Genomic DNA, 20,753 nt, shown 5'->3' on the forward strand with positions numbered 1-20,753 from the left:
CTCTAACCTGGTGTCTTTGGAATGCTGGCATTGGTGATGAGGCAACAATTCGAGTTATGTACCTGGTGAACTTCATGTGCATTCTGGGTATTCTTATAGACATACCTGATGGGTGGTTTCAGAGTTTCAAATTTGTGTGGTAGAGAAGTATGACTGATGCAGAAAACCAAAGTATATCCCTGGGCATTAACCATGTCTTTGATTTTCATATTTATTATACTTCTGATGCTTTGAACACTGGAGCCTTGCTGTCCCTGAAGGGACAGGACTTCCGGAGTTAGCCAATTCCCATATATTGTAAAAGACTCATCCATCAGTGAGCCTTTCAAATGCACACCAACCCATCCAAAGTCTATATTCTGCAACCTCCCAAAAGGAATGTTGGGCTCTCAATATTATTATGCTCTAGACCACTATCTACCTGCCACAGTCATCCCAGGGCCAGCCAGGTACCAGACATCTAGGGCAACTCCTATGCCACAGTGCCTAAGAAATTATTCAAACTAGCCAGTCCTCAGCCTTCCTCTGCCTTGTCTGTTCCTTCCCACAGAACCCCACTAAAGGCTCTGGCACTGGCCCTTGGTTCTCTCCTCCCTTTCTGACTCCTGACCAACCCCAATTCTTCTCCCTGGGACCCCCATGACACAGCATGGCCCCCTCACCCTATCTGCTTTGTACTCTGTAAGGATAACAGACTGTACTTTCAATGGCCATTGTTTCCTGATCTGTTGGCCTCACCATAATTAATTAACAGTAAAATCTACATCAGAACATTATAAGAGTAGTAATTAAATTGGAAGGCCTTAAAATTGACTTCATGTATAAGGAACCTAGGAATTTCTAGGTGAGGCTATGGAATTAGTCATTTGTTGTAACACTTTGGATACCCAGAACAAGATCCTGGGCCAGGCAGAGATGAAGACCGTGAGAATGTCCCCTGAGAGAGAAATTTGGGGGAGGTAACTGGAGGCTGCCAGTGATATTAGCAAAGCTATAAATAAAGGGCTTGATATATCCAATGACTCAATTTTAAAGGAGGGGACTACTTAGTAAAGGTTATAGATCAGTATTCTCAGGAACACTGGGGGCAGGAGAAGACCAGTCCTATTTCTTAGCTTTGAGAAGCAAAGGTTGTGATTGAAGGGAAGTGAGCCAGGAAAATAATAGGGATGAGAGGGGTGAGATAACTTGGGATAACTGGGCAAAAGGGCTTTGCCCAGGAGAGAAAAGAGAGTAACAGAGGTTGCTCTTCTGTGTTCTGTCCTCCAGGATTCCATGGCCACTGCTGTTGTGGCAGGCCCTAAGTTACACTGACCCCCCAAAATCATGTGAGTTGATAGCTTTCTTGGCTACAACCACTGCTTCCAAGAGAAAAATAAGTTGTAAATGAAATTGGGAATCAAAAATGTATTTAAGCACTTTCTGCTGTCTTTTACCCCAAGAACTCTGATGATGACCTGGACATATAATGCCTTGCTCACCTCTAGTCCTCTGAATACCTGTGGCCCTCCAGCCATGTCTAAACCTTCAGCCAAGGGGAGAGACCATCAGATCTTGTAGCCCACCATCCTGGTTTAGAGGGTGTCTTCTTTCTGAGCTATGAACCCAGCTAAGTGCACACTATTCTCTTGGAAGAGAATGCATATGATTTTCTCCAGGATCATATAGGGTTGGATTTGTAGCCTGATACCACTTCTTCTCTGGACAGATCCCTTAACCTCCCTAATCCTTGGTATCCTCATCTATAACACATGGATACTTATAACACTCAGGTTAGAGGATTACAGTAAGAAGTGAACAAGCTTAACATGACATCAAACCCTTAATACAAAGCCAGGTACCTAGCAAAGCCTCATTCTGCTCTACTTGTTACCGTGTTGAACCGAATGAAATTGGTCATGTCAAAACAGCAAATCTCAGCCATTTCATATAGTCCAATCTAATACTGTTCCTATGATTGCTACTATCAAATAAGTTGTCTTATTTATGAGCTAGAGAATCCTGGGAGTTCTTGAAAACTCAGCTTGAGGACAATGACTCCCAGTGTTAGAACTGAAAATGTTTTCCAAAGTATGTAAAATGAAAGAAGATTTTCTCCCAGTGCCCAAGATGTCTGTCCCAGAGGAAATCAGGGGATTACAGAGAATTCATCTGAGGTCATAGTTGGGTATTTCTCATTCTGGAGAGTAGTAGGGAAGGGAGAAAGAAAGCAAGGAAATGAATAAACACAATCCTTTCAGATGGTAGTATGAAATGGGAAGAAATTTAAAGAGATGATATAAAATGGAAGTGGGTAGCAGTTTGGATTGGAGGATGCCTCGGGAAAGCTTCTCTGTGGAGGGACCATTTGCAACTATGGAATCCCCAAGACCAGAGTGTGCCTGGTATCATGGGGAAGGGAGGAAAGTCAAGGTGGCTGAGATGTATGAACAGGAGATGGAGGTAGGGGTGGATCACAGAAAGGCTCCTTGAATGGCAGTTGTTTTTCTCTGCCACATAAGACCAAAATAATAAAATCCTCTTAACTAACAGTAGCATTAATTCTTATATTTCATATTTGGTTTTTTGTTTTGTCTCTCTTATTTACTTGTGATCCATAGAACATCCATGGCAGAGGGAGAAAGAGAGAGGTGGGGGGAAGATCCCTGTGCTGTTGTCTTTATTTTATAGCCGGGAGTTACCCTGAGGCACAGAGGGGCCAGGAGGAAATGCTAGAGTCCACCCCTGTGTCTCCATACCTGCACTCCTCCCATGAGTGCCCCTGTGGCTTGGTCTTCTTTGGAGCTTGAATTCCTTTGGCAAAACGACTCTACAAAGCTCAGGTATCTCATTATTTAATTATGCATTGTTGTGATTTGTAAAGAGGGTAGTTGTTTGTTTTATTCCAAGTCCCATTCCCCTCAGCAACTCTCACTAATTAAATGTAAGGCTGGAAATAGGTTAGAGGTGCTAAACAATTGCCTGTGTTTTGAATATGATGTTCATATGTAAATACAGCCCACAGATCACACGTTCTGAAATGCACGTGTGCTTAATTAGCCAAATGTGAGCCACAGGTTGGCATAAATAGATACTCTTCAATAAACGGCACTGTGTTGCAGTGTTAGCTAGAAGTGTGGGAGCTGAGAAGAAATTAATCACTAACACATCTGAGTGTGTGTATTTCTTCTTGTAATTAGTTATCCTTTCCATGGTATTAAATGATTTACATCTATCCCAAGCCTCTATATCCATGGTAACCATGGTTTGAGCTTCTGGCACGGGCTTAGAGTAACTGAATGAAAATCCAGAGATCTTTCATTTAGTCACTTGGTGGACATTCATGAAATTGCCAGCTAGGTGCCCCCCTTTTAGTAAGCACTGAGGAAGACATAGATTCTGTGTATGGATGAGTAAGAGGGCTAGAAGTTCTATATGTGGAAGAGTCAAAGTAGATGGAACAAAGATCATAAGTGAAACCTCTGTAAAGAAGTTAGGGAAAGAAGAGATGATGTCCAGCTTAAAGGGACCAGGGAAGGGGTCCTGAAATTTAAAACATTACTGATAAAATGACTCATATCCAGAATGGTAGAGAACTCTCAAAACCCTATCATAGAAAAAAATGAAAAATCCAATTAGAAAATGGACAAAACACACAAAGAGACATTTCACCGACAAGGACATAGCATGGCAACAAAGCACACAAAATGATGTTTGACATCACCAGCTATAACAAAACCAAAGGAGCTCATCCACCTGATGCACAGCAAGCCAATAAAAGACTGATGTGGAGCTTTTGCAGTGAAGAAAGATAGGTTATTTATTCATGGGTGCCACCAGGAGAATGGGGAGCTAATGCTTGAGGTCTCAAACTCCCTAATGGTTTACAAGTGAGGGTTCTTAAGGGCAAAATTTGGGACCAACGTCTTTTGAGAAAGTTGATGCTAGTGATTGGAGACCCATGAAGTCGTGTTAACAGATATTACTTAGTTGCTTCTGATGCTGCTCTGTCTGGTCAACTGGAGGCCTGCTCCATCACAAAAGATTTGGAATCTGCAAAGTATCTTTGTTCTTTATGTTAGAGATTTCATCAGGTGTATCTGGTGCCTATGAGTTCAGGATAGTGCTGCTCCGCCCTCTGTACATGCTCAAACTATTTGTACATGTGTGAGCTAGTGGGGTTGCATTTTTTTTTCATGTTACTTTGATTGACATGCAGGCGTTCCTATGTCTTGGGCCTGGGTCTACATGTTCTCTAGCCAGTCCAGCCATCCCTGGAGGCAATATCACTCCTGGTATTCATCTGAACTAAAAAGATGGATGCCAGCTTCACAGCCCCTAGGGAAATGCAAATTAAGGCCACCCTGACATATCATACACACAGATAAGAACGGACGAAATAAAGTGACAACACAGAATGCTGGTGAAGTTATAGAGAAACTTAATGTCTCTGGCGGGAATCTAAAAACCAAACATATACTTAGCCAGCAATTACACTTCAGGGCATTTTTCCCAGAGAGATGAAAACTTATGTGCCCACAAAAACTTATATATAAATGTTCAGAGTAGCTTATTTGTAGTAGCCAAAACTGGATAGCATCATGAGGTCATTCTTCTCTGGACAAATCCCTTAACCTCCCTAATCCTCGGTATCATCTATAACACATGGATACTTATAATATTCAGGTTAGAGGATTACAGTAAGAAGTGAACAAGCGTAACAGGACAAGTCCTTTGGTGAGTAAGTGGTTCAACAAACTGGTACATCCCTATCATGGAAAACCACTCAGCAGTAAGAAGGTATGAGTAACATACCACAGCATTGATGGAGCTCAGGGCTGAGTGGGGAAAAAAAAAAAAAGCCAACCTCAAAAGGTCAAATATCATGTGATTCCATTTATAGAACGTTCTCAAAATAACAACATTTAGAGAAAGAGAACAGATTAGTGACTGCTGGGGTGAAAGGCACTAGAGGAGAGCAGAACTGGGAGAGGACACAAAGGAGGGCATTGCCTTCATGAATTTGTCCTGTATCTTGAGGACAGTGGTGTTTATGCTTCTGAACACACATGCTAAGATGACTTGGAGCTGCCCACACATTGTACCTGTGACAATTTCCTGGGCTTGATGTGGTGCTACAGCAGCATGGTGCCACATATGCCATGTTGTTCAGTATTTGGAGAACCTAGGCGAAGGATTTGCTACACCAGGATCTTTCTTCACCATTTTTGCCATTTTCTTTGAATCTATAATTATCTCAAAGTGAAAAAATATTGTTAAGTGACCAATAGAATAAAAATGACATTCATAGCTAACATTTAAAGAGTACCTACAGTGCACTAAGCCTTTGCAAAACACTTATTTTATATCTTGTATTCCTAATCTCAGGGGGAAAATGCTGTGGGATTTATAAGGTGTTATACCCATCTTATAGATGAGGAAACAGGGCCTGGAAAAGTCAGAGCTTGTCCCACGTCAGACAAAGCATAAGTGGGAATGAGGATTCCAACACAGGCAGTCCATTGCCCGAACCACATCTGTCCCCACTGTCCTTTTCCTTAGGCTACTTGTGGCTTTCAGGGATGGGTAAGTTCTGTTGATCTAGGACAACTGTGTAGCCAAGGAAGGATGTTTAGGTATATAGGAATTCCTGTGGTAGAGCCTTCTTCCCTTCCTGGGCTGGTATCTGTGCTTGAGGAAGAATTGCAAAGTCTCTAAAAAGCCACTGTTAGGTATGACAGGTGTGGTAGGGCAGCACTGCTGCCTTTATCCCAGGGGGCAGGGAAGTGGCTTCTGTAATGAGCTGAGGAAAATGGAGTTGCTCTGATTTCCACTTACATTCAATGGAGAAGGTCCCCAAGAGTCCCTCTTCTCGTATTCCATGCAGAGAAAGGCTAGGAGAAGGGGCGGGGTACATTTCAAATAGAACAGGTGTTAGTCTTCTTCCTTTTTCATCCCTGAGATATAAATCCTCCAATTTCCATGCTGATTTATTTGAGGTTGAGAATATTTCTTTGTCTGCTTCCTATCCAGCTGCCTAATCTCCCTATGATCCCAGTCCTAAAAAAAACCCTGACTTCTGTCAACCTGAAAATGCTTGGTACTCGCCGGTCTTCTCCTTCCTTAAGCCTCAGTGTCCTACCAATTGCCATTTTCTGCTTTGCTGCCTGCCTTGGGCAAAGGTTTCTGATGCAAGGAGTAAAATCTGAGCAAAGCCATGTGCTCCCAGGGATGCACCTGCAGATTTATTGTGATGCCTTATTTTCTTGTTACTAGCATAATAGGAGGGCAGGTCCCTGCTCCAAATAGTGGGCTCAGAATTCTGGTTGGAACCAACTTAAGTATCCAGTCTCTGAGGCAGAGCCCCCTAAGGAGAGTCCTAGCAGAGGAGTGAGTTGCTGGGGAAGAGAAAGGGGGAACAGGCAGCTGGGGTTCTGGAAAGTGCTGCTCTAGAGGAAATGGCATGGGAAAACTCTTGGAGAAAGAACTGCTGCTGTTCTCTTTTGTTCAAGGAAAAGCATCTTCTGTCTTGTAAATGCAGTTTCCTTTGACCATCCCCATTCTTGGTTGAATATTTAGTGACAGTCTGAGAAATGTCATCCCCAGGCCTGTGAAGAGGTGAAGATGCAACCTGGGCTCAATCTGGGTTTAGGGCATCAAGTCCAAGCACAGGAATGTTGGGAGGATGGTTTATGGGAGAAGCACGGGATATGGATTCTGAAGATCTCTGAAAAGATGGGGACAAGACTGATGTTTGCCTCAGAGCTAGGGGGGCTGCCTAGAGGAAGGGCCACATGTAAAGATTCGGGCTGAGAGGCTAAATACAGATGCACATCTGGGTAGCTGCAACCAGAATGAGGTGTCAGAGAAGTAGAGGGGAGTGGAGCCTGGAGTAAGGCTTGAAACAGAGCAGCTGGAGTCTCTCCATCAGGACCCTATAGCCTCCCCAACGGTAGTGGTGTGAGTGGTTTGCCAGGATCTACATCTTACTGCTGAGGCCACTTCGGGGTACAAGACAGAGTTCATAAGAAGAATCCAGATCCCAAACCTAAGGGAATTTTACTGACTGTTCTGGAGCCAGGAAGTTGAGGGAAAATTCTAGGCAGTTGAAAGTCACTCATTAAAAGTAACATGCTGTCTTATGCTTCCCTCCACCACCCCCATCCTACCACATGCACCTAGTTTCCAGCCCTTCTCCCCTTAACCAACCACACCACACCCCATGCATTTAGGGGTGATTTTAGGGGGAGTCTGGGGGCACTTACCCTCACAGTATCCTATGGAGACACACCTTCCTCCCCTGGGTTTCTGGCAGTCCTTTTAGAAGTCATTATAGCATGGTGTGTGGAGCATAGCCCTGAGCCTCATGGACTCTCTGCAATCCATAGTATCACATTTTGAATCATAATACTAGTACATCCAGTCATCACAGCAACCCCAGAGGAGGGGTTCATGTTGCAAAGGAGGAATCTAAAGCTCTGAGATGAGTGACTGGTTTGGGCTTGATAGCTGGTTAGCGGCAGGACCAGGGCCTGAGGCCAGGAGGTCCAGCTGCAGAACGTGTACATGGTTAACCCATGACACAGGGCTGGGGACCTGAACCTTGCATCACTAGGCTCAAAGTGAAAGCTATGCTTGCCCTGAAATCTAGACATGGTGGCTGCATGTCCACGGAGAACACTTCACAATGTGCACTGGCCATTAGACTTCATCATTCACCAGTATCTGGGACAATTCTTGCCTGGACTATTTGCTGATGAAGGCATGACATTTCTCAGGAGCAAAATGTGATTCCCAACTTTCACATCCATGGGCCTGGTGTGGCCTGCTTGCATAACTCACTTTAAAAGATGGATCATTGGTTCATCACATTAGTGGATTAAGCCCAAACTGGCAGCAGCCAAGGCTCAACAGTGTCCTCAGCTAATACTAACAAGACGTTAAAAGGCAGAAGAAAATCATCCCAAACTGTTGACCTCACTTCACTTCCTGTACAACCAATTCTCACCCTGCCATGAGGGAGCATTTGTGCTAAGTGCTCCTAAAAGGGCTCCACCATGGTTAATCTCAGGTCTCAGATTCTTGGCAAATTGGAGTCGTTGCTAAAGCAGTAGGGTGCTACTGCCATTCCTTCCCTACAGGAGGGTTCCGACTAAGTGACATGATGCAGTGTGTCTTTTTCAATGGCCAATCCACACTGAGCCATGGAGACGGAAGCTAGCAAACGTTCTATTCTGACTAAAAAAGGTTTAGTCAACATAAATCCTAGAGCCTTAGTTGCTGAAATCACCCAGAAAAGGAAACATTATTGATTTCTCACATTATCTCATTTCTGGGCACTGCCTATGGAATCACTCTATCTCATTGAACAATAAAGTATATTATGAGGAAAACGAGAGATGGTTCCAGGGCTTTCCCCACTGCCTGTTTCTTTTTTATTATTATTATTGCCTTAGCAGCATTCATCGTTGGTGCCTCAAAGCCACCAGACAGGGTCCCACAAATCTCTCTGGCTCCTTGTGTGGGAGCCGGGCTAAGATGATATGCAGTCCTCTGGATGCTCCTAGTGTCATCACTCTAGACCCAAACCAAGATATGATTTAGGAGGTCCCACTAAAACTGGGGATCATTGGCCTAATCGGAGTCATTTATCCTGTCTTAAGCTATCACAGTGCTCAAGGGTTGCAGGAAGTTGGGTGGGGTGGATTTTTCTGGTATATTTCACAATGATTACTTTGAAAAGAATCTCATTTATGAAGTTCTTGCTCTCTATAGCATATCTGGGTAGAATGTTTGTAAGAAGTAGCAGCTTCACTTAGTAGCCCTGTAGGTTGAGATTTGGCCCATCTGAAAAGAGGATGTCATTTCTAAAAGCATGACTCCAAAATCAATACCTGCTCACTCGAGTTAGAAGGAAAATGTAACCCTCCAAAAGATGGTTCTGCCTAATTTGTAAATTCAGAAGCATTAGAAAACAAGAAAGCATATGTATCAAGAGAAAAGTGGAATGTGAAAAAAAAATCCAAGGGAGAAATATGATGAAATTTGGATCACACTAAATTCTATTTATGCTGAATGTTTTATTTTGTTGGAGTCGTATGTGAAAATAGCCATATTGAAATGGTGAAAATCTTGTATTCAACTAGTCTTAAGGAAAGAGAATGTTCCTTTGAAAGATTTTGCAGTCACATTTAAAGCAAGAACTAATTATTCACAACAAATCACAAAATGGTGGGAGAAGGGGAGCTTCACTTAGGAACCTCTCCCTGCTTTGCTGCTATTCCTATGGTAAATGAACAGCACAGTCTCAAATGTTGCATGCAGGCCCACAAATATTTATTCAGACTAAAGAAACACAACTTTTGACTATGTAAAATGATTCCCTCCTGACAATGTTTAAATAGTGTGCCAACCCACCAATAAAGCGGCTGACAGGTCATGAAGGGACGCATTTCATCACTACTCTGCAGAGGCTGAGTATCTGGATCTTACCACACTGCAAAGGATCTTTGTTCCTTAATTTTATCTGGCACCTTTTTTTTTTCTTCTCTGGTTAAACAACCCAGTTGTCACTATTGGACAAAGAGAAAAGAAATATATCATTATGCTCTAGTTATTTTTAAAAGCACCTGCTTTTTGGAACACAATTTGCAAAAATTATTTGAAATAGATTAACCTTTTGAAATGATAATGATATAAAATTATATTAAGTAATTTTCCTGAAAAATAACTCACACTGAAAATAATGTGTGACACCATCAGTCTGAAACCCAACTTAGGATCTTGTCTGGATTCAGTTACTTCTGGGTGATTATTTGATACTCAAATCGTGTGTCTGTTTTCACACCCAAGAGCGTCTATCTTGTGGTATCTGGACCTCCGGTGAATTTATAGGCCTGCCTTTTGGTTCTCTCTGTTAGCACTAGAGGGGAAGTAACATAAGCTTGCCCTTCATGGCTGACCTTTCTGGGCTTCTCATCACTTTTATTTAAACCAGATATTAAAGGTGAAAACTATGGTGGTGATGCACTCGGCTAGTAAGATAATTAGGAAGCACCATTTCCATAATTACTGTGTCACTGTCTCTAGAGGGACATGAAAGCTTGTCCTGTCCCTTTAACAGGACAAGTTGCTAATCCCCTTAACATTTTTTTCCCTTTGGACTGATAATATTTCACTTTTTTTTTTTTTTAGTTTGTAAAATATTCCTAAAGGGAGGCTTAAGCAATAATGCACAGATTATGGAAATGATGCTCATTAAGTAGAGGGCAAGATTTCTAGAAAGCCACAGAGCTGCTTCAAAACATGTAACCTCCATTAGAGGCTTCATTTGAATGTTTATTCATGGAGCAGTAAACGTTTATTATTATACATTTTATTGAAACATAAATTAAAGAACTGTAATTATGTGTATGGCAAACAGTAAAGCAATGTGCATTTGTCACAGAATGAGTAAGACAAGGAAAAATGCCATAATTGTTTCATTTGCATCCAAATCCTTTATTGTATACCCAACAGAAAAATACCCAGAGGGAATAACTCTGTGGATTAATGTTCTGATATGGTGTATAAATTTTAAAAAATACATATTCTAGATAGTCTTTCTAGCAAAGAGAACATCCTGGAATTAATTTGTCAAGGTCACACGCTATCCAAAGAAAGGGTGGGTTTCTTCTTTTCTCTTGAGAGAGAACCACAGTGACTCTTATTAAAGTTAATGCTGAGCAAAGAATACATCCCCTTGGCAGTCCGTGCAATGCTGATTGTTTTCAGGATGAGCTATTTGCTCCAGACACTCAAGCATATTTGAAGAGTTTTTACAAAGGACTTATATGAAGCTGGAAAGACAAGACCTTCAAACTTATGCTTTTGCTATAAAAAAAAATTCTTTTCAATGAGAAAGAAAAGTAATGTGCGATGTAATCATAATGGCTATGCACAGACCACATCCTTATGTGTTCAGGGACTTGTAAGCAGAGGGAAAAGATAAGAGTGGCCAAGAATCTGTATATATGAGGTTTGTTTTTTTCTAAAGCAACTTAACAAATTAAGAACACTTAGTAATCACCTACTACCCATCCATCTATCCATTCATCCACCCATCCACCTGTCCATCCACCAAGCATTTACGTAATATGGAATGTAGGATTGGGGGAAGGAAATAATGAGGAGGAATAATCCAGAGTTCCAGACTAATGGAAGAGAGGCACATATGCTTATTGGTACTTTATACTAAAAAGCAATCATTGAGGTACATACAAAGAATCAGAGGAGCCCTGGGGAGTCTGAAGGCTACACAGAGAGGAGGGCATTTGAACTGACTCTGAAAAATTGGGGGGTGGGGGGGGAATGGGAGGGAAGGAACAAAAAAGGAACTCCACATGGAGGAAGGAACACTGTGTAATTTTTCTTATCAAGGATATATACTGTAAACACAGCAGCTACAACAATTGCTGATAAAATATAAGGATGACAAATCCTGAAACACTCTTTGTATCTTTTTAAAGTCATCTTACTGGAGTTGTCACTAAGGTGCTCTTCCTACCCAGCAGCAAACAGATCTCTTGCATGTGAGGCTTAGTAGGAAAGCTTTTTTGTCCTTGAGTAAGTCTCCCTGGAGTTCCACCTGTCTTGTTGCATGAGCATACCCTCCTGCCATAAAAAATGACCATATTTGCATAGGTTTATCACAGTTTTATAAATCTTGCTTGAATTTGTCAACTTTTTGAAAGGCGGTGACTATACATTCTATTTCTTGCTGAACAATTTTTAAAAACTTGAAGCTGTCCTATCATTGAAAATCAATCATGAACCAAAAGATAGTTTAGAACATTTGTACAGGATTGATCTAAGATTTATAAGAAATCTGTTGTTATATGGGACTCGGTTGCAGAAGTGCTTAATATCCTAAGGGTGAGTAGCATATAGGGAGGTTGGCTTATAACTTCTGCTGGTGTGTGTTCATACCATAGCGCCAATCATGAGTGTCATACCTGGGCTTGGCAGCTGAGAAAACCTACTCAGCTCTTCTTCTTAGGCCTCAATTTCTTCATTTATAAATTCTTTCACCTTGCCTCACCTTTCAAGTAGAGATAAAATCAGTATTCTAACACATAAGATTATTGTGTGGATAATATGAAGTATGTAGATCAAATACTTAGGCTAATGCTAGCATATTCTGAATATTTAATGTTATCATTACTATATTACAAAACAGGAATTCTGAAAATATTCTTGACCATTTGCTTCTACTCTAAACCAGAAGGAGGCTCGGTTCTAGTGAGCCTTGCTAAATATACTCTATTTTGAACCATCAACAACCCCAAAGCCTGTGTTTTCCTTATGACTGGGTTCTTCCTTCCTCCTTTGGGAAGTATTGTTTTATAGTTCTAAAATAAATGTCACTGGAAGTACTCCTGCTCGCAGGGCCTTGAGGACACCTTGATACAGCCAAGAATAAAATTAGTGGTCTGTCAAAAGACACAGGCACAGTGATGGTTTCTGACCTTCCTGTCAATGAATTTCTTCCTTTAGGATATCAGCAATGCTCAAGCAACTGGTTTGCCTTTCATGAAACAGAAAAAGCATAATTTTTTTTTGTGTGTGTGTGTGCCCAGATTGTCCCAGTTAAGGTGAGAAACTTTAAGAAAAAATAAAAGATAAAAAACCAATTCAGTTAAAAACAAAACAAAACAAAACAAAAAACCTCCCAGAATTTGTGGAGACCCTGTAGAGTTTTTTGGCTTAACAATTGTGTTTTTAAGCCATACATCAATGGTGGTGCTCCAATTGTAAGTTATAATAATATATCATGAGAGGGACAGTGCTCTCATGATGTATGGGTGCAGTACATCATCTAAGCATCACGGCTTTGATGATGTATGGCTCCAAACCACAATGAGAGTTTAAAGGAGCTTTTAGCGACCAGACAGCTTTAAATTTCAAATCTTCTAAAAATTAAGGTCTTTTCAAGTCAAATAAAAGCAAGATGATGGAATCTGATGCTGTATAAAGTGTCACTGCCCTCTGAGAGCTTGGGTATGTGTCTTTCCCTTTTGGCTTTAAGCTGAAAACATAGAAATAATTGGCAGGCTCTTCTTCAATTTCTCCTTCACAAGAACAGAGGCTCAGAGAACTGAGCAAACACGAGCTAGTGTCAATGCATCTGTTTTGCCAATCAATTTCCCCCATCTTCCATACTGCAAGCATGAGTAGCTCATCTTCGTAGCAAAGTACTGGATCACATGAGAGTATTTTTGTTTCTTTGTTTTAAGCTCTTCTACTGAAATTCAGAACAAAATGAACAGATAAAAAGTAGAACAACTTCCTTACCCATTGCTCACAAACTCAAAACACAGCCCACAGGAAGACAACTTGCCTTTTCTATCATTTGTCTTGGTAAAGTAAAAGCACTATTTGCAAATGAGAAGAAAACTATAAGGTGACTGACATATGGGGGCTGTTCACCCTGAGCAGGAAATAGGAGCTGTTGCTTAGTTCCATCACCTCTCCTGTCTTAATGATGTGTTTATAAGGTGCTGATGTTGCTGAGGAGAATGTACCCACTTTGTTTAAAAACCACTCACTTTTGGGGGCAAGGAAATTACTATCAATTAAGAAAGCAGGTGCTAGAAGAACCTCCCCTCCTTCTCCTTTTTAAAATCCTACTGCAATAAACAGAACAGAATGAGGAATCTCCCCACTGTTAGTATAATAGGCCCAAGCAGGAACAGCAAGAGACAATTACATTTCAAGTGGCTTCTTCCATTTTCCTTTACTAAGTGAATTAAAGGGAAGCATGGCGGTAGAGAGGCTGCCATGTGGAGAGAAACATCTGGGCATGAGGAATTAACACAGTCTCCCTTCCCATTATCTTGCCTTTAGTTTTTCACTCCTTTGGCTTCCTTATAGATTCTAATTCTCAAATTACTATAGGTTTTTAATGTCCACTTTGTACTCCTCCCTTACTTCCAAAAGGCAAAACATCTTGTTTTCACCAAATAGAGCCATGTTTTTTTAATCTCAAAAAGAGGGATCCCTGGGTGGCGCAGCGGTTTGGCGCCTGCCTTTGGCTCAGGGCGCGATCCTGGAGACCCGGGATCAAATCCCATATCGGGATCCCGGTGCATGGAGCCTGCTTCTCCCTCTGCCTGTGTCTCTGCCTCTCTCTCTCTGTGTGTGTGACTATCATAAATAAATAAATTTAAAAAAAAATTAAAAAAAATCTCAAAAAGAAGTTCTGGGCTCTTCCCCCCTTCTTATGTAAGTAGCTTACCTATATAATCTGGGCAACAGAGAAGAGAAAGAAACGCATCACCCTAATTATTCCAAGGCTGTCCGTTAAACTGTATGAATGAGGTAACCCAGCTTCTCGAGGGATGTGGGCTATGTCATCACTTGTTTGTAGAATTCCCCAAATTTAGTCCAGTTCTTTTCTGCAAAGAGAACACTAACACACCATTTAATTATTTTTTTTCTCATGAGTAAAAAGCTTTACTTAGACATCTGTCATATGATCACACCATTCATCCATCCATTTTTAAGTCTTTGTCAGTTATACCATGGGCCACCGTGTCTGTGAGAACAGTATATACTACTAATTGTGCACAGTGCCATAGATGTATGAGCACATCCAAAACACGAAGAAATGGGAACTACTATCTCCATTCTTCTAGATGAGGAAATTGGGCTTACTGAGAGCAAGTAGATTGTCCAAATCACCAAACTCTGACAGTGGTAGAGCTGAGATTCTAAGGCAGGTTGAGGGGATGTCACATCCCACCTTTGTTACACCATTGTCCTTTCCAACTAAATACCTAGTATTTGGGTGAATGTGTGTCCGTGTTTATTTGGAATAATCCAGGGTTAGGCCTACCATAAATGGGACAGTGTAGTTTTGAACAGTGCCTCTTTTTACTCTCAAACGTGCCACTTTAGACAATAAATTATATGGCCCCCTAACTGGTAGCATGCTTCGGGCAGCACAATCTTATTTCTGCTGGTTCTAAGCATTCTCATCTACTTCTACTGGGAAAACAGAAAGAAGGGCAGGAGGCTGGCTTTTGTAAGGTTCTTGTGAGAGAGTGGCCTGCTGACTCTATCAATGTGCTGGTTGCCATTTATGCATGTTTTTTGGAGAAATGCCTAGTCCTACTTTACCTATTTTTTAGTTAGAATTTTGCCTTTCATTAAGCTGTAATAGTTCTTCATATGTCCTGCATACAGTGCCCCATCAGATATATGATCTACAAAAATATTCTCCCGTTCTGTGAATTTTTTTAGATTCTTGATGGTATCCTATGAAGCACAGTGTTTTAACTTTAGGTAATGTTCACCCTCTTCCACTTTTAAGGACTCTTGTGATTACCCTGGGCCTGGGTGGATAATTCTAGATCATCCACATTCTTCCCATTTTAAGGGCAATGGGTTAGCTATCTTAAACTTTCTACAACCTATTTCTCCTTTGCCATGTTACCTAATATACCCACAAATTCAGGGATTAGGATGTGGACGTATTGGAGGCATCATTATCTGCAGTAGTTTTTGTTATTCTTTAGAATCAGATTTGCCTTCTAAGGTCACTCATTGATCTAAGCAAGGAGGTTCATGTGGCAGCAGCTGGTGGTTTCAGGACACTAGTGATGGAACAGGGTAGCTCTCTACCTCTAGCCTTCCCTGCCCTTTCTCCTTGCCATGATTGTATCCCTTGTAACCAAATCACACTACATTCTGGCAAGGGCAAAAGACTCCAGTGTAACTACACTGATCATCCTCAAGTGAGTGTGATGTAAAGTAGATGTGTTCAAAAGGGAAGGAGAAGCATGGTAGCACAAAAGAGGCAGAGACTACAAAAATGTTAGGGCTTTTAAAGCTAAAATTTGCTCAAACACGTGGGCCAGAAAAAGGTGGGTCTGCTGCTTGATGCAGATCACTTAAATTTAAAAAATGAGGGAAACAAAGACTTGACATTGAACAGCTTTGTTTATCTATATTATACTGGCATGGCTTCCAACTAGGAAGGAGTAAGATAGAAATGGAATGCAGGAGATAACACTATTTTTAGTGAACTGAGGTTTTGAGGCATAGGCCAGTTCCATCCCATGATCCCAAAAGGACCTGCAGATGTGATCAAAGGCATTAGTGGGAAATCACAGAGCTTGAGAGAGGCGTCAAGGAGCCATGGCAAAGAGGAGTCCTTGTATTTGGAATGGATATTTGGAAGAAGCAGGGTGGCCTCTTAAGAGAAGGTGTCACAACAGACTCGGGTTCAGATTTCAGCTCTTGGTCACTCCCTGCAGAAGCTTGGGCAAGTTGTTTATTCTCTTTGGGTCTATTTTATCACCTAGAAATGATAATGCATTTATTAATCACCTCGTGGGAGTATTAGAAAGCTTCATTGAAATGACGTCAGTGGTCTCAGGGACTGGCATTGTAGTGAGCTCTCAATAAATGCTAACAGCAATTTCTAGTACTAAAGATAATAATGATAATTGTAGAAACTCATAGGCTCAGGAAACTTCAATCAGCATTTCCCAAAAAATGATTTCCTTCCTCCTCTGCCGGTATCAGCATTGGTTTCTTTGCAAGACTCCTTTTCCTTAGAAAGTTGTCTGTGGTTATTTATCTCCCTTACTTCACCTTCTCCTCTCTCTTAAATCCACATCAGTATCTTTTTTTAAATAACAGCTTTATTGACATATAATTCACATGACATCAAATTCACTTTTTTAAAGTGTACAGTTCCAGGTTTTTCGAGAATAATCACAAAGTTGTGCAACCATCACGACTATCTAATTCTAGAATATATTCATCATCCCCAAAAGAAACTTCATGCCTATTAACTGACTCCCCATTCTCCTATGGGAACTGCTAACTTATTCTCTGTCTCTGTGGATATGCCTATTCTGGACATTTCATGTAAATGGAATCAGACAATATCTGGCCTTTTATGTCTGGCTTCTTTTATGTGGCATAATTCATTTAGTGTAATTCTTGGACTTAGCAGTTCTTCGTTCATCTTTATGGCCGAATCATGTTCCATTGTCTGGCTATACCACATCTTGTTGGTGCATTCACTACTTGGTGGGCATTCGGGCCATTTCCCTATTTGGCTCTTATGAATAATAGTTCCATAAATATTTATGTGTAAGTTTTCATGTGGGCATATGTTTTTCCTATCTCTTGGGTACATGCTTAGGAGTGGAATTCTGGGTTATATGGAAACTGTTTAACTTTTCGAGGAAGTGTGAAACTATTTTCCAAAGCTGTGATACTATTTTATATTCTCACCAACAGTGTATGAAGGCTTTAATTCTCTATATTCTTGCCAACACTTGTAATTATCTTGCCTTTCATTTTTTCTTTAGTTGCCATTCTGTTGAATGAGAGGTGATATTTCAGTGTGGCTTTGCTTTGCATTTCATGACTGTCTAACGATGTTGAATCTGTTTTCAGTTAAGTGTTTATCTCCTTGGTTTCCAACTCAAGCTTTTAACAACATTGACACTAATGGTTATTCCTTCCCTCTTGAAATTCCTTCCTTTCTCAGCTTTAACACTGACCCTCTCCTGACCTGTCTCTTTTTTTCATCGTATCCTTCAGTTGAGTTCTTTTTTTATTTTTCCTTCCCAAACTTCAAATGTTTAAGTGTCCCAGTTCTGCATTTTTAGCTCTGCCAGCTACATTTTTTCCATAACACTTATCTTCACCTGAAATTAAATTGTATATTTACTTACTTATTCTGCATCACCCATTGGAATGTAGCTCTGTGGGGGCAGGGGCTTTGTCTTGTTTATTACTATATCCCTGGTTCTTAGAGTAGCACCTGGTTATAAATATTTTTGCATGAAAAACTGTACTAGAAAAGTATAAATAGGTGTTATATAAATAAGGACCTGAGATCTCTATTATTAAATAAGTTTCTTGGTTGCTAATTGAATGTATTTAGTTAAGTGTATTTAATGTGGTTCTTGTCTGGTATCTTAATATGCTAATGAGCATTGTGAAATTTTACTTGGCTGTAAAAACTTCTTTGATGTGGAATATGTCATGGCTTTTCTGAAGTATCCTAACTCAAGTAGCTAAACTGCTTGAAACCCTAGCAAAATTTAAACCCCAGCAAAAAAAAAAAAAAAAAAAAAAAAAAAAAAAAAAGAACCCTGGCAAAATTTTGGAGTGCTTTAGTAAGTAGAGGTTTTGCTACCACTTAGAAAAGTAAGTTGTGATTACCAAGACTCAGTGTGAATTCACTAAGGACAGGTTTTATCAAAAATGTCTCCATGTGTGCTGTTCATAGGGCTTTGGTTGTTTTTATTTTTTTATTTTTGTTTTATCGGAATACTGTTCTATGGGAAGGCATGGTAATGGTATTCCTTCACAACAGTGAAGTTGTAAGCTGGTATCATGATTTCCCTTTTCTGAGCAGTTGAATGGGTTGTCAGGATCTTGTGATCAGTCTGTCACTTAAGAATTTATATCAAGATCTCAGGCTGGATTGAGGTCTGTGCCCTTGGGGAGAATCACCTACATAGTGAGCTGTTTGTTGTCATCAGTGTCACAGTAAATCTCAAATGGTTACCAATGATCAGGAATGACATTTCCAAGACTGGGTGATAACAGAACTTATAGAGATAGCCCTGAACACTATACCCAGGCAAGCAAGGTAAAGAAAAGGAGGCACAGGATGGTCCTGGACCCAAAAGTTTCCCTTGCTATATTAAGTTCATATCCAGCCCTGTATCGTTAGTGCACAACAACAGCCACACCCTCAAGGACAAGGCACAGAGAGTGACCAGACAGTAGGAGGCCAAGGAGCATTTAGTAATAGGTCTTCCATAACACAAGAGGGCAGACAAAACAGTGAGTGGCCTTGGTGACTCTGGTCACATTTGGCAGGAAAGAGATCAAGAACCAGATGGAGAGTCTAAGCCAGTGATATTGGCACCACCTGTGAGTTTGTTAGAAATGCCCATTCTGGGGGCCCAGTAATCTGTGTCTCATCAAGCCCAGGTGCATGCTCAACTTTGAGAACCATTAATCAAAGCAAGAGCAACAAGCTGTAGCAGCAAACTAGAACCATGCCCCACCCAAAGAGCTTCTTAAATATCTTCCTTGCTTGCCTGGGATCTAGTCCCTGAATGTGATCTCTACTTGGTCTGAAGGTTTTAAAAAAATGATAATGAAAACAAGTAAAAAAAAAATAAGAGTAATAATGCTGTAGCTACATGTATTGAGTACTGATTATGTGCTAAGCAGCCTGCTGAGTGCAGACTTCACAGACTTGAATCCTCTTAATGACCATGTGAGGTAGAGGCTATTACAGTCCCTGCTGCCCCTGAGGATACAGGGATACAGCTCCTTCTGAGGCAAGGGCCATGGCCAGTAAATGGTCAGTCCAGGGTTCCCATTAGGCCATTTGGCTAGAGAACACTAGTTTGGAATATCTGATTATTACATGTACAAGGGAGATGATGGGTGAGTTGATAGAAGAAAAGAAGGAAAGAGAAAAGAATATAAAGGGGAAAGAAAGAAAGGAGGGAAGGAGAGCTGAGGTCTGGGAAGCAAGGGTTGAGTGAAGCCTCCTTCTGAGGTGGGCTATTGCCTTGTACTGTTGCCTTTTTCTGGTCTCACCTTGAAGTCAACCAGCCCATGTCCTTCAGCACATTCCAGCTCAAACACATCCTCTAGTACTTTCTCCTAAGACATTGTTCCAGGGGCTGTGTGCAATTTCTATTTCTTTGCTTATTTGTTCCCCTTGCATCCCTCTGCTCACACAGTCTTGGTAATTTAAGTACACAGTCGTCCCCCAGTTGCTGAGCAATCCAGGACCGCCATCATCACTGACTGGAGAATATTCTGGTGAAAACATGTCTTTCTTTGGGGACTGTGCACTCAGGGACTGATGTGCAGCTCTTCTGTGTTCGTTCACCTTGGACCGCCTGTTCCCTGCCTCTGCCTTAATAGCATATCATTTTTCCCCTCCTTGTGCAGCAAAGCCACGGGGACACTTAATCTCACATTCTCCAGAGGCCCTTTGGAAAAGCTCGGAGCCTGATCTCCGTAATCAAGAAGGGGTGGGCGTGATCAGGGACGAAGTTTGATTCTTTGTCTGCCTCTCTACACTTAGGCTTTTCATTTTCACATTCCTCCCCACGGTTTGTAATAAACGCGGGAACATAGCTCAAGGGCAGGAGTGAGGTTTAACTTTAGCTGAGGTACAATAGAGGCTATTTGGAAAGTAAAACTTTCAAATGGCAGTTTAGCCTTGAAGAATATATTGAATTAGATATGCGATGTGCCTTGATTCATGATCTCTGCATAATGGCACTATGTGTATTACCCGGTGCTCTCATGGACTGGAGACACGGGCTGTTTAATAGATCGACCTCACAGAATGAGCAGCAGTGCTCACAGAGTGGGGGAGGCCAAGAGCCCCAAGACCTGGGTTCCCAGGTTCCCGCACCCACTTTGCCACCTCCCATGGGACCTCGACCACTCTAGGAGTAGATTTTCCTCATCTGTAAATTGACTAACAGAGTAGAAATTGGTTCATGTGATTATTCGGAGCAGTGAAATGAGATAAATGCTAAGCATAGAGCTTTGTTAGAATGTGCATAGAGCATGTTTTAAAAAGGAGGACTATTTATATTTCTTTTATATGATTTTTACTTGAAAGCCTTGATTCTGTAACTTGGCCCACACTCTTTGCTACTCTCACTTATTTGCTCTTATGCAATTCTCTGTTGGCCAATTCTTATTTCTTGTCGCTTTCAGAG

At 41.1% G+C, this 20,753-nt stretch overlaps 1 protein-coding gene across 8 annotated transcripts in view; it reads left to right on the plus strand.

Moving 5' to 3' along the window:
* Positions 1-20,753, plus strand: part of FHIT (fragile histidine triad diadenosine triphosphatase) — a 1,388,110-nt gene that overhangs the window by 1,192,385 nt on the left and 174,972 nt on the right. The window lies entirely within an intron of this gene.

Source organism: Nyctereutes procyonoides, unplaced genomic scaffold (genome assembly GCF_905146905.1).
Source record: "Nyctereutes procyonoides isolate TBG_1078 unplaced genomic scaffold, NYPRO_anot_genome, whole genome shotgun sequence".
Classification (NCBI taxonomy): Eukaryota; Metazoa; Chordata; class Mammalia; order Carnivora; family Canidae; genus Nyctereutes; species Nyctereutes procyonoides.